Genomic DNA, 10,591 nt, shown 5'->3' on the forward strand with positions numbered 1-10,591 from the left:
TCAGCCCAATACATCACTGACACATCCCTCCCCACCATCGGAAGTATCGACATGAGGTGCTGCCTCCAGAAGAGAACATCTATCATCAAAGGTCGCCACCATCTGGACCATGTGATCTTCTCGCAGCTACCATCGGGCAGGAGGTACAGAAGCCTGAGGTCCCACACCACCATGTTCAAGAACAGCTACTTCCCTTCAACCATTCTTGAACCAACTGGCACAACCTTAATCACTACCTCAGTATAGCAACACTATGACCACTTTGATCACTTTGCACTACAATGAACTTTGTTTTTCTTTGGTTCTAATTGTGTCCTTTCTTGTAAAAATTGTGTATAATTTATGTTTAATTTGTTTTTCTTGTGAATGCTGCTTATCTGAAGCTACGTGCCTGTGATGCTGCTGCAATAAGTTTTTCATTGCACCTGTGCATACATGTACTTGTGCATATGACAATAGACTCGACTTTGACATAACTGGCGATGGATACAGCGTAATACAGATCAGTTGCAGATGTGGGCAGAGAAATGGCAGATGGAGTTTAACCCAGATAAATATGGTGCTGCACCTTGGTAGGACTAATGGCAAGAGGCAGTACACTCTTAAGGGCAAGACCCTTAACAGTGTTGAAGAGCAGAGAGACCTTGGGGTGCAAGTCCATGGCTCATTGAAAGTGGCTACACAGGTAGACAGGGTGGTTAAGAAGGCTTATGGAATGTTTGCTTTCATTAATCGAGGTACTGAGTATAGGAGTCAAGAAGTTATGATGCATCTCTATAGGACGCTGGTTCGGCCGCATTAGAGTATTGCGTGCAATTCTGCACTATAGGAAGGAAGTCAAGGTTTTGGGGAGGGTACAGAGGAGTTTTGCCAGGATGCTGCCTGGATTAGAGGGCATGTGTTATCAGGAGAGGCTGGACAAACTTGGTCTCTTTTCTCTGGAGCGGCAGAGGCTGAGGGGTCATCTGTTGGAAGTGTATAAAATTATGAGGGGCATAGATAGGGTGGACAAGCAATATCTTTTTCCTATTAATAAGTGATTCAATACCAGAGGGCATGCATTTAAGGTGAGAGGGGGTAGGTTCAGAGGAGACGTTGGGGGGTACGTTTTTTACTCAGAGAGTGGTGGATGCTTGGAATGCGTTGCCTGATAGGGTGGTGGAGGCAAATTCATTGGGGGCTTTTAAGAGGGGTTTGGATGGGCACATGAATGAGAGGAAAGTGGAGGGATATGGGCATTCTGTAGGTAGGAGGGATTAGCTATGTCGGCACGACATTGTGGGCCGAAGGGCCTGTTCTGTGCTGTACTGTTGTATGTTCTATGTTCTGTAACCAGTAAGGTTGTATGAACAGAAAAGTTTCCACTCAGAATCAGAATCAGGTTTATTATCATTGACATATGTTCGTGAAATTTGTTGTTTTATGGCAGCAGTACAGTGCAAGACATAAAAATTACTATAAGTTACAAAAACAAATAAATAGTGCAAAAGAGGAATAATGAGGTAGTGTTCATGGGTTCATGGACCATTCAGAAATCTGATGGCGGAGGGGAAGAAGCTGTTCCTGAAACTTTGAGTATGGGTCTTCAGGCTCCTGTACCTCCTCCCCAATGGTAGTAATGTCAAGGCCGCATCCATCATTAAGCACCCTCCCGAATGGTGAGGGTCCTTAATGATGGATGCCACCTTCTTGAGGCACGGCCTCTTGAAGATGTCCTTGATGGTGGGGAGGGTTGTGCCCATGATGGAGCTGGCTGAGTCTACAACCTTCTGCAGCCTCTTTTGATCCTGCACATTGGAGCCTCCATGCCAGGCAGTGATGCAGCCAGTCAGAATCCTCTCCAATGTACATCTGTAGAAATTTGCAAGAGTCTTTAGTGACATACCAAATCTTCTGAAACTCCTAATGAAGTAGAGCCACTGGTGAGACTTCTTCATGATTGCATCAATGTGTTGGGCCCAGGATAGATCCTCTGAGATGTTGATGCCCAGGAACTTGAAGCTGCTCACCCTTTCCACCACTGACCCCTCAATGAAGACTGGTGTGTGTTCTCCCTTCCTGGAGCCCACAATCAATTCCTTGGTCTGGCTGACGTTGAGTGCGAGGTTGTTGTCGCGACATCACTCAACCAGCCGATCTATCTCACTCCTGTACGCCTCCTCGTCGCCCTCTGAGATTCTGCCAACAATAGTGGTGTCATTGGCGAATTTATAGATGGGGTTTGAGTTGTGCCTAGCCACACAGTCATGAGTGTAGAGAAAGTAGAGCAGTGGGCTAAGCACACATCCTTGAGGTGTGCCTGTGTTGATTGTCAGCAAGGAGGAGATGTTACTATTGATCCGCACTGACTGTGGTCTCCCGATAAGGAAGTCGAGGATCCAGTTGTAGAGAGAGGTAGAGAGGCTCAGGTTTTGAAGCTTATTGATTAGAACTGAGGGGATGATGGTGTTGAACACCGAGCTGTAATCAATAAACAGCAGCCTGATGTATGTTTTGCTGTTGCCTAGGTGCCCCAATGCTCCTTTGATGTCCACAACATTGTGGATCCTCATGGTGAATGCCATGAATGCCAAGACACATGACTCTTTCATCCTGAGGGAGTCTGCATTGCTGGACATTTTCAGTATCCAGCACTGCTGGGAGGGAAGGAGCACCCTCTGCTTCCCTGGCTCCTCACACCAGTGCACTCTCCAACCACAGCAGCTGAATGCAGGTACAATGGGAATCACCCTATTACCAGGATCATAGTGGAAAACATTATTAGTCTCCACAAGATGAAATCTGTTGCCTGGTGATGCACTGCTGGACACATCAAGCAGATGCAGAGACTTCATTGTCATTTGTCGCATACTGCACAGTCTGACAAACTGCAGGCAGCAGCAGCTGACAGGGAAAGAAGAGCAGGGAGACCTAGAGCCTGAGGGCACTGAGGCAGGGAGTAACTTCACCAGAAGTACTGCAGTGGTTTATGTCTCAGGGGAAAATAGGGATAGGCAATAAATGCTGACCTTGCCAGAAATGCCCAGCTCCTGAAAAATGAACAAGATAAACAAGAATTGTGAGATTGTAAGCAATTGTACATTGGTAACAGTATACCATCATTGCCAGAACAACGTGGCAGCTATGGCATGTCTAAATATTTCACAATAATAGAACCATAGAACCATAGAACAATACAGCACAATACAGGCCCTTCCGCCCACCATGTTGTGCTGACCTTCAAACCACTCCTGAGACTATCTAACCCCTTCCTCCCACATATCCCTCTATCTTAAATTCCTCCATATGCTTATCTAACAATCTCTTGAACTTGACCAACGTATCAGCCTCCACCACCACCCCAGGCAGCGCATTCCATGCACCAACCACTCTCTAGGTGAAAAACCTCCCTCTGACGTCTCCCTTGTACTTCCCACCCATTACCTTAAAGCCATGCCCTCTTGTATTGAGCATTGGTGCCCTGGGAAAGAGGCGCTGGCTGTCCACTCTATCTATTCCTCTTAATATTTTGTATTCCTCTATCATGTCTCCCCTCATCCTCCTCCTCGCCAATGAGTAAAGCCCTAGCTCCTTTAGTCTCTCCTCATAATCCATACTCTCTAAACCAGGCAGCATCCTGGTAAATCTCCTCTGCACCCTTTCCAACACCTCCACATCCTTCCTATAATGAGGTGACCAGAACTGCTGTTCTGCTGTCTCCACATCCTTCCTATAATGAGGTGACCAGAACTGCTGTTCACACGGTCTGCTGTTATTTTTAAGGGTCATGCATCACTCATTGTCTCTCCACAATCAAGGATTAGTTCAAGTATGTTCACGTGACAAGCACGACATAACCAATTCACCTGGAAGGTAATGTAGTGAAGGCAGCAGCTGCCACACCCTTGAGACTTACCTCTGCACAGTTAGCTAAGTTTTTTGCACTATGTGAGAATCCATTTCAACACTCCCGCTCTCTCAACAATATATAATAATGCCGAATCAAATGATATAATAATGGAAAATCATAACATCCATCTGTAACACAACATACCCAGGTGCTTTTCCCACACAACAACCTTATATATGGGTATCACTGCAGTTTCTCTGTCTGTGGCCTGAGGCATTGAAGGCTATTTCCTTTCCCTCTGAGTCCACACAGATGTCCTTGATGATTCAAGAGAAGCAGTTGCCCTTGATATTTGCTGTGATATTGCTCAACGCCTCAGAGATTCGCAACCTTGGGAGAGACTACTCTTGCCCCCTCCAACCAGGCTCTCACCCAGTCATAATCCCCACTCCACCCCATCCCTAACCCCAATGCACAAAACATTCCTCCTGGCATTAATTTCTGGCATTTAATTATCTGGCTGCCACGGAGAAAATTTCACAGGTAAGCAAAATTTAGAAAATGACACAACAAAGGAAAGTAAACATGGAAAAACACACAAAAACATGTGGGGGGGGAGAAATCAAATGGAAGAAAAGAAATAGAATGAGCTGTAAAGTGCCCGTATGGAAAATGGAACGAGACATCCGGAGAGATAAGTCATCCCACAACTTGTATTAATGCAATACCTTAATCTGATAAAATATTCCAAGATTCTTCTGCTGGAACTGTGACTGGTCGTGTACGCTGGGATCAGTTGGCTGATGTGTCCAAGAGTCATGTTTCCAAATTTGCTGATAACACACAATAAGGTTGGAACGTGAGTGGGAAGAGAGTGAGAAAATGGCTTCAAGAAGATATGGACAAGGTAAGTGAACAAGCAAGAATGTAATGTGGAACAATACAAAGTCATATATTTTGGTGCACCAAACAGAAAAGTAGAATATGTTTAAATGATGAGAGATTGAGTGATGACGTTCAAATCACAAGGTGTAGACAGGTTGGTGAAAACCAAAGCGCAGGTGCAGCAAACCACTGGGGCAAAGCAAATTTTGAAGGCGTTGGACAGGAATTTGCAAAGGTTGATTGGACGAGGCTGTTTGCAGGTGGAGGGATGTCTGGCAAGTGGGAGGCTTTTAAAAGTGGGATAGGGAGGGTCCAGGGACAGCATATTCCTGTTGGAGTGAAGGCAAGGCTGGCAGGATTAGGGAACACTGGTTGACGAGGGATATTGAGGCTCTGGTCAGGAAAAAGGAGGTGTATGTCAGGTATAGGCAGCTGAGATCAAGCAAATCCCTTGAGGAGTATAAGAGATGTAGGATTACACTTGAGGGCAATAAGAGGATATGAGATAGCTCTGGTAGATAAGGTAAAGGAGAATCCTAAGAGATTTTTCAAGTATATTAAGAACAAAAGGGTATCTCAGGAAAGATTATGTCCCCTTAAGGATCAATGCGGTTGTCTATGTGTCTCAGAGTCACAGGAGATGGGAGAGGTGTTAAATGAAGGTCATGGAAGCTAAGGAATTCAGAGATATGAATTGTATCCATATTACAACAAAGGAGGTGCTGGTGGTGGTAGGGCATATTAAGATGGATAAATCCCTGGGGCCTGATCATATGTATCCCAGGACACTTTGGGAAGCCAGGGAAGAAACTGCAGGGCCCAGGCAGAGATACTTGCATCATCTTTAGTCATCTTTAGGTACCAGAAGACTGGATGGTGGCTAATGTTGTGCCTTTATTTAAGAAGGGCTGCAAGGACAAGCCAGGGAACTAGAGGGTGGTGAACCTAACATTAGTGGTGGGAAAGTTACTGGAGGGGATTCTGAGGGACAGGATCTATCAGCTTTTGGAAAGGCAGGGACTGATAAGAGATAGGCGGCATGGCTTTGTGCATGGGAAATTGGGTCTCACAAATTTGATTGAATTTTTTGAAGAGGTAATGAAGAGGATTGGTGAGGGCAGGGCAGTAGACATTGTTTACATGGACTTTAACAAGGCATTTGACAAGGTCCCACATGGTAGGCTGGTTTGGAAGGTTGGATGACATGGGATCCAGGGTGAGCTAGCCAATTAGATAAAAAATTGACTTGAAGGAGACAGAGGGTGGTAATGGAGAACAGTTACTCAGATTGGAGGCCTATGACCAGTGCCAGGGAAGCATCTGAGATGTTTAAATGACCAGAACTTGCTAAGACAGAGACTGTAGGTAATTGCAGAGAATCACAAAAATTGGTTAAATTTGCCTGCCCATTGCTCAAGTGTAGATCCAGGAAATCAGTGGTTACACTCCCACAGTAAAATCAGAAGCCTGTTGGTTTAAACTCCTGTAGAGTAAATCAGCCTGACAGAGTGCTACTGATGGAGAGTTGCACAATTGGGGTAGTGTCTTTGTAATGAAACTTCAAACTGGGTACTTATCTGTCTTCTCAGGAGAATGCAAAAGATCCACTGACACCATTCAAAGAGGATTGGAGAATTCTCCATATGTTCTGGCTAACATTTATCTTTAAATTAATCATTAAAGCAGGTTATCTGACACTCCCCACATTTACACTACCCACATTGACTTCTACCTTCTCCCATGTTACGAATGCATTTCTATATTGCCCATGTTCTTTAAAACTACCTCATTGACCATAAGGTACATCAGGATGTCCTCATGCCACATAAAGGGATTGGTCCTGGGTCCACTGTCGTTTGTCATCTACATTAGCAATTTAGATGACAATGTTGTTTACATGGTTAGTAAGTTTCCAGATGACACCAAAATTGGTGGTGTAGTGGATAGTGAAGAAGGTTATCTAAGATTACAATGGGATCTGGATGAACTGGGGAAGTAGGCCAAGGAATAGCAGATGGACTTTAACTGGGACAAGTGTGAGGTGTTGCATTTTGGTCAGTTAAACCAGGACAGAACTAACACAATAAATGGTAGGGCCCTGGAGAGTGTTGCAGAGCAGAGAGATAGGTACATAGTTCCTTGAAAGTGCTGACACAGTCAAAGTCGAGGTTGTTGTCATATGCACAAGTACATGTATGCACAGGTGCAATGAAAAATCTTACTTTCAGCAGCATCACAGGCACATAGCATCATATAAGCAGCATGCACAAGAAAAACATAAATTGAACATAAATAAAACACAATTTTTACAAGAAAGAACACAATTAGAACAAAAAAACAAAGTCCATTTTAGTGCAAGGTGAACAAAGTGGTCATAACTTTGCTAAACTCCAGTGATTAGTGTTGTGCCATTTGGTTCAAGAACCGAATGGTTGAAGGGAAGTAGCTGTTTTTGAACCTGGTGCTTCAGGCTTTTTGAACTTCAGGCTTCTGTACCTCCTGCCTGGTGGTAGCTGTGAGAAGATGGCATGGTCCAGATGATGGGGATCTTTGATAATGGATGTTGCCTTCTTGAGGCAGCGCCTCCTGTAGATACTACCGATGGTGGGGAGGGATGTGCCCATGATGTACTGGGCATAGATAGGGTGGTGAAGAAGGCGTTTGACACGCTTGCATTCATCAGTCAGTGCACTGAGTACAGGAGCTGGGATGTCATGTTGTAGGTGTACAATTCATTGATAAAACTACCCTTGAAGTATTGTGCACAGTTCTGGTTGCCCAGCTATAGGAAGAATGTCATTAAGCAGGAAAGTGTGCAGAAAGGATTCACAAGGATGTTACCAGGACTGGAGGGCTTGAGTTATAAGGAGAGGCTGGATAGGCTGAGACTTTTTTCCCTGGAGCATAGGAGGCTGAGGGGTGACCTTATATAGAGGTTTATAAAATCATGAGAGGCATAGATTAGGCGGATGGTCATAGTCTTTTTCCCAGGGTAGGGGAGTCTAAAACCAGAGGACGTGGGTTTGTGAGAGGGGAAATAGTTAAAAGGGACCTGAGGGGAAACTTTTTCACACAGAGGGCAGTGGGTATGTGGATCAAGCTGCCACAGGAAGCTGTAGAGGCGGGTACAATTACAATGTTTAAGAGGCATTTAGACAGGTACATGAATAAAAAAGGTTTAGAGGGATATGGGCCAAATGCAGGCAAATGGGACTAACTCAGATAGACGTCTTGGTTGGCATGGACAAGTTGGGCCAAAGGGCCTGCTTTTGTGCTGTCTAACTCTGTAACTCCATTAGGAATGGCTTTGAGAGGATTTGAGTATAACAATAAAGATGTCTGACTGCAATTCTGTAGGGACTGGACCTGCAGTATTAATCTCCTTACCCTGGCCTAGAGGGATCACAGCAAGATTCTGCATTATTCTCTAGAGTTTAAAAATGAGAGATCTCATTGAAACTTAGCAAACTCTTGCAGGGCTTAGAGACACAAGAGACTGCAGATGCTGGAATCTGGAGCAACACACAAAGCGCTGGAGGAGCAGCAGGTCAGGCAGCATCTATGGACGGAAATGGACAGTCAATGTTTCAGGTCGAGACCTGTCATCTGGACTGAAAGATAGAGGGGAGATAGCCAGTATAAAAAGGTGGAGAGAAGGGGTCTAACAGAGCTTGACAGGTTAGATGCAGGGAAGTGGCTTCTCTTGGTTGAGCAGTCTAGATCTAGGGGTCTGAGATTAAGTGATAGGCCATTTAGGACTGAGATGAACAGAAATTGATCATTGGAATTTAATCCTGACAAGTGTGACGTGATGCATTTTGGGAAGTCAAATCGTGGCAGGACATTTACAGTGAATGGTGGGCATGCATGGATGTCGATGAACAGAGAGACCTTGGGGTGCAAGTCTATAGTTCCCTGAAAGTGGCAACAATGCTTGCCTTCATAGGTCAGGGCAGAGAATATAAAAGTCAGGGTGTTATGTTGTATCTTTACAAAACACTGGTTAAGCCACACCTGGAGTATTGTGTGTAGTTCTGGGCGCCACACTACGGGAAAGATTTGGTTGTGCTGGAGTGAGTGCAGAGATTTTCAGGATGTTGCCTGGACTGGAGGAGTTTAGTTATGGGGAGAGTAATTGTCTTCCCTGGAGCGAAGGATGCTGAGGAGTGACCTGATAGAGGTACAGCAGGTTCCAAGGGCAAATGACCTTCTCCTGTTCCTACTTCTTATGCTCTTATAATAATACAAAAAAAGAGCAGACTGGTTCAGATTCAGATTAGTTTATTGTCATACACCAGGGTGCAATGAAATTCCTTGCTCATGTGAAGATCACAGAGCAAACAGTATACATGGTAACATTAAATACAGCGACAAGCACACAAACAACAAAATGGTACAAAGTATGGTAGTGCAAACTGAGGTAATGAGAAAAGAAACACTAAACAGAAAATAACTGAAGAGGTAGAATTAAAGGTTCAGGAATGTGGTAGCACCACCGGGAAAGGGATGTGAAAGAGGTGATTAGTTCAGAAGCAGTGTGGAAGAAGCTCTTTTTGAGTCTGGTCTTTTGGGCTTTCAAGCTCCTGTATCTTTTCTGAGAACGCAGCTCTGGATGATCAGTCAAGACAATCTAGAGTGGGGCTTGGACCTTCTGATGTAGAGACCAAAGTGCTACCCAATGAAGCCTCCCTGGCATCTACATTGAGTTGGGGATCATGCAAAGTCCATTGTGATAAAAAGAGAGCAATTTGAAACATTAACTCTGTCTGTCTTTCTCTCTCCACATATGCCATCTAACCTGCCGAGCATTCTTGCTTTTGTTTCAGATGCCCAGCTTCTGCAGGTTTTTATTTTGCTTTTCATAGAGTCATAAAGCAATACAGCACCAATACAGGCCCTTCAGCCCAACCAGTCCATGCAGACCACGTTGTCCACCTAGCTAGTCCCAATTTCCTGTATTCCTCCCAAATCCCTCCAGGCCCCTCCCCTACATGTACCTATCCACGTGCTTCATAAATGATATTGTACCTGCCTCAACCACTTCCTCTGGCAGCTCACGCCATATATTCACCACTCTCTGTGTGAGAAAGTTGACCCTTAGGTCCCTTTTAAATCTTTCCCCTCTCACCCTAAACCTATGCCCCTGGTTTTGGACTCCTCTACCTTGGGGAAAAGACTGTAACCGTTCATAACTATCCCTCTCATAATTTTAAACACTTCTATAAGGTTGCCCCCTCATTCTCCTACGTTCCAAGGAATAAAGAACTTGCCTGGCCACCCTCTCCCTATAACTCAGGCCCTCTAGTCCTGGCAACATCCCCCTAAATCTTTTCATTCTGGACCATCGGGTAGAAGATACAGGAGTCTGAGGGCACGTACCACCAGACTCAAGGACAGCTTCTACCCCACTGTGATAAGACTATTCAACGGTTCCCTTATACAATGAGGTGGACTATGACCTCACGATCTACCTTGTTGTGACCTTGCACCCTATTGCACTGCACTTTCTCTGTAGCTGTGACACTTTACTCTGTACTGTTATTGTTTTTACCTGTACTACCTCAATGCACTCTGTACTGACTCAATGTAACTGCACTGTGTAATGAATTGACCTGTACGATCGGTGTGCAAGACAAGTTTTTCACTGTACCTCGGTACAAGTGACAATAATAAACCAATACCAATACCAGGAGAAGCAGTGCATGGCAACCTGAGCAATGGGCTGAGGCGGAGGGGTGGGGGGGGGGTAGGGAAGGGGGGGTGGGGGGTAGGGGAGGGGGAGAAGGAGGGAGAAGGGGAGGGGGAGGGGAAAAACGGGAGGGGGAGGGGAGGAGTGGGAGGGGAGGAGGGGGAGAAGAGGAGGGGGGATAGTGGGGG

Source organism: Pristis pectinata, chromosome 3 (assembly GCF_009764475.1).
Source record: "Pristis pectinata isolate sPriPec2 chromosome 3, sPriPec2.1.pri, whole genome shotgun sequence".
NCBI lineage: Eukaryota > Metazoa > Chordata > Chondrichthyes > Rhinopristiformes > Pristidae > Pristis > Pristis pectinata.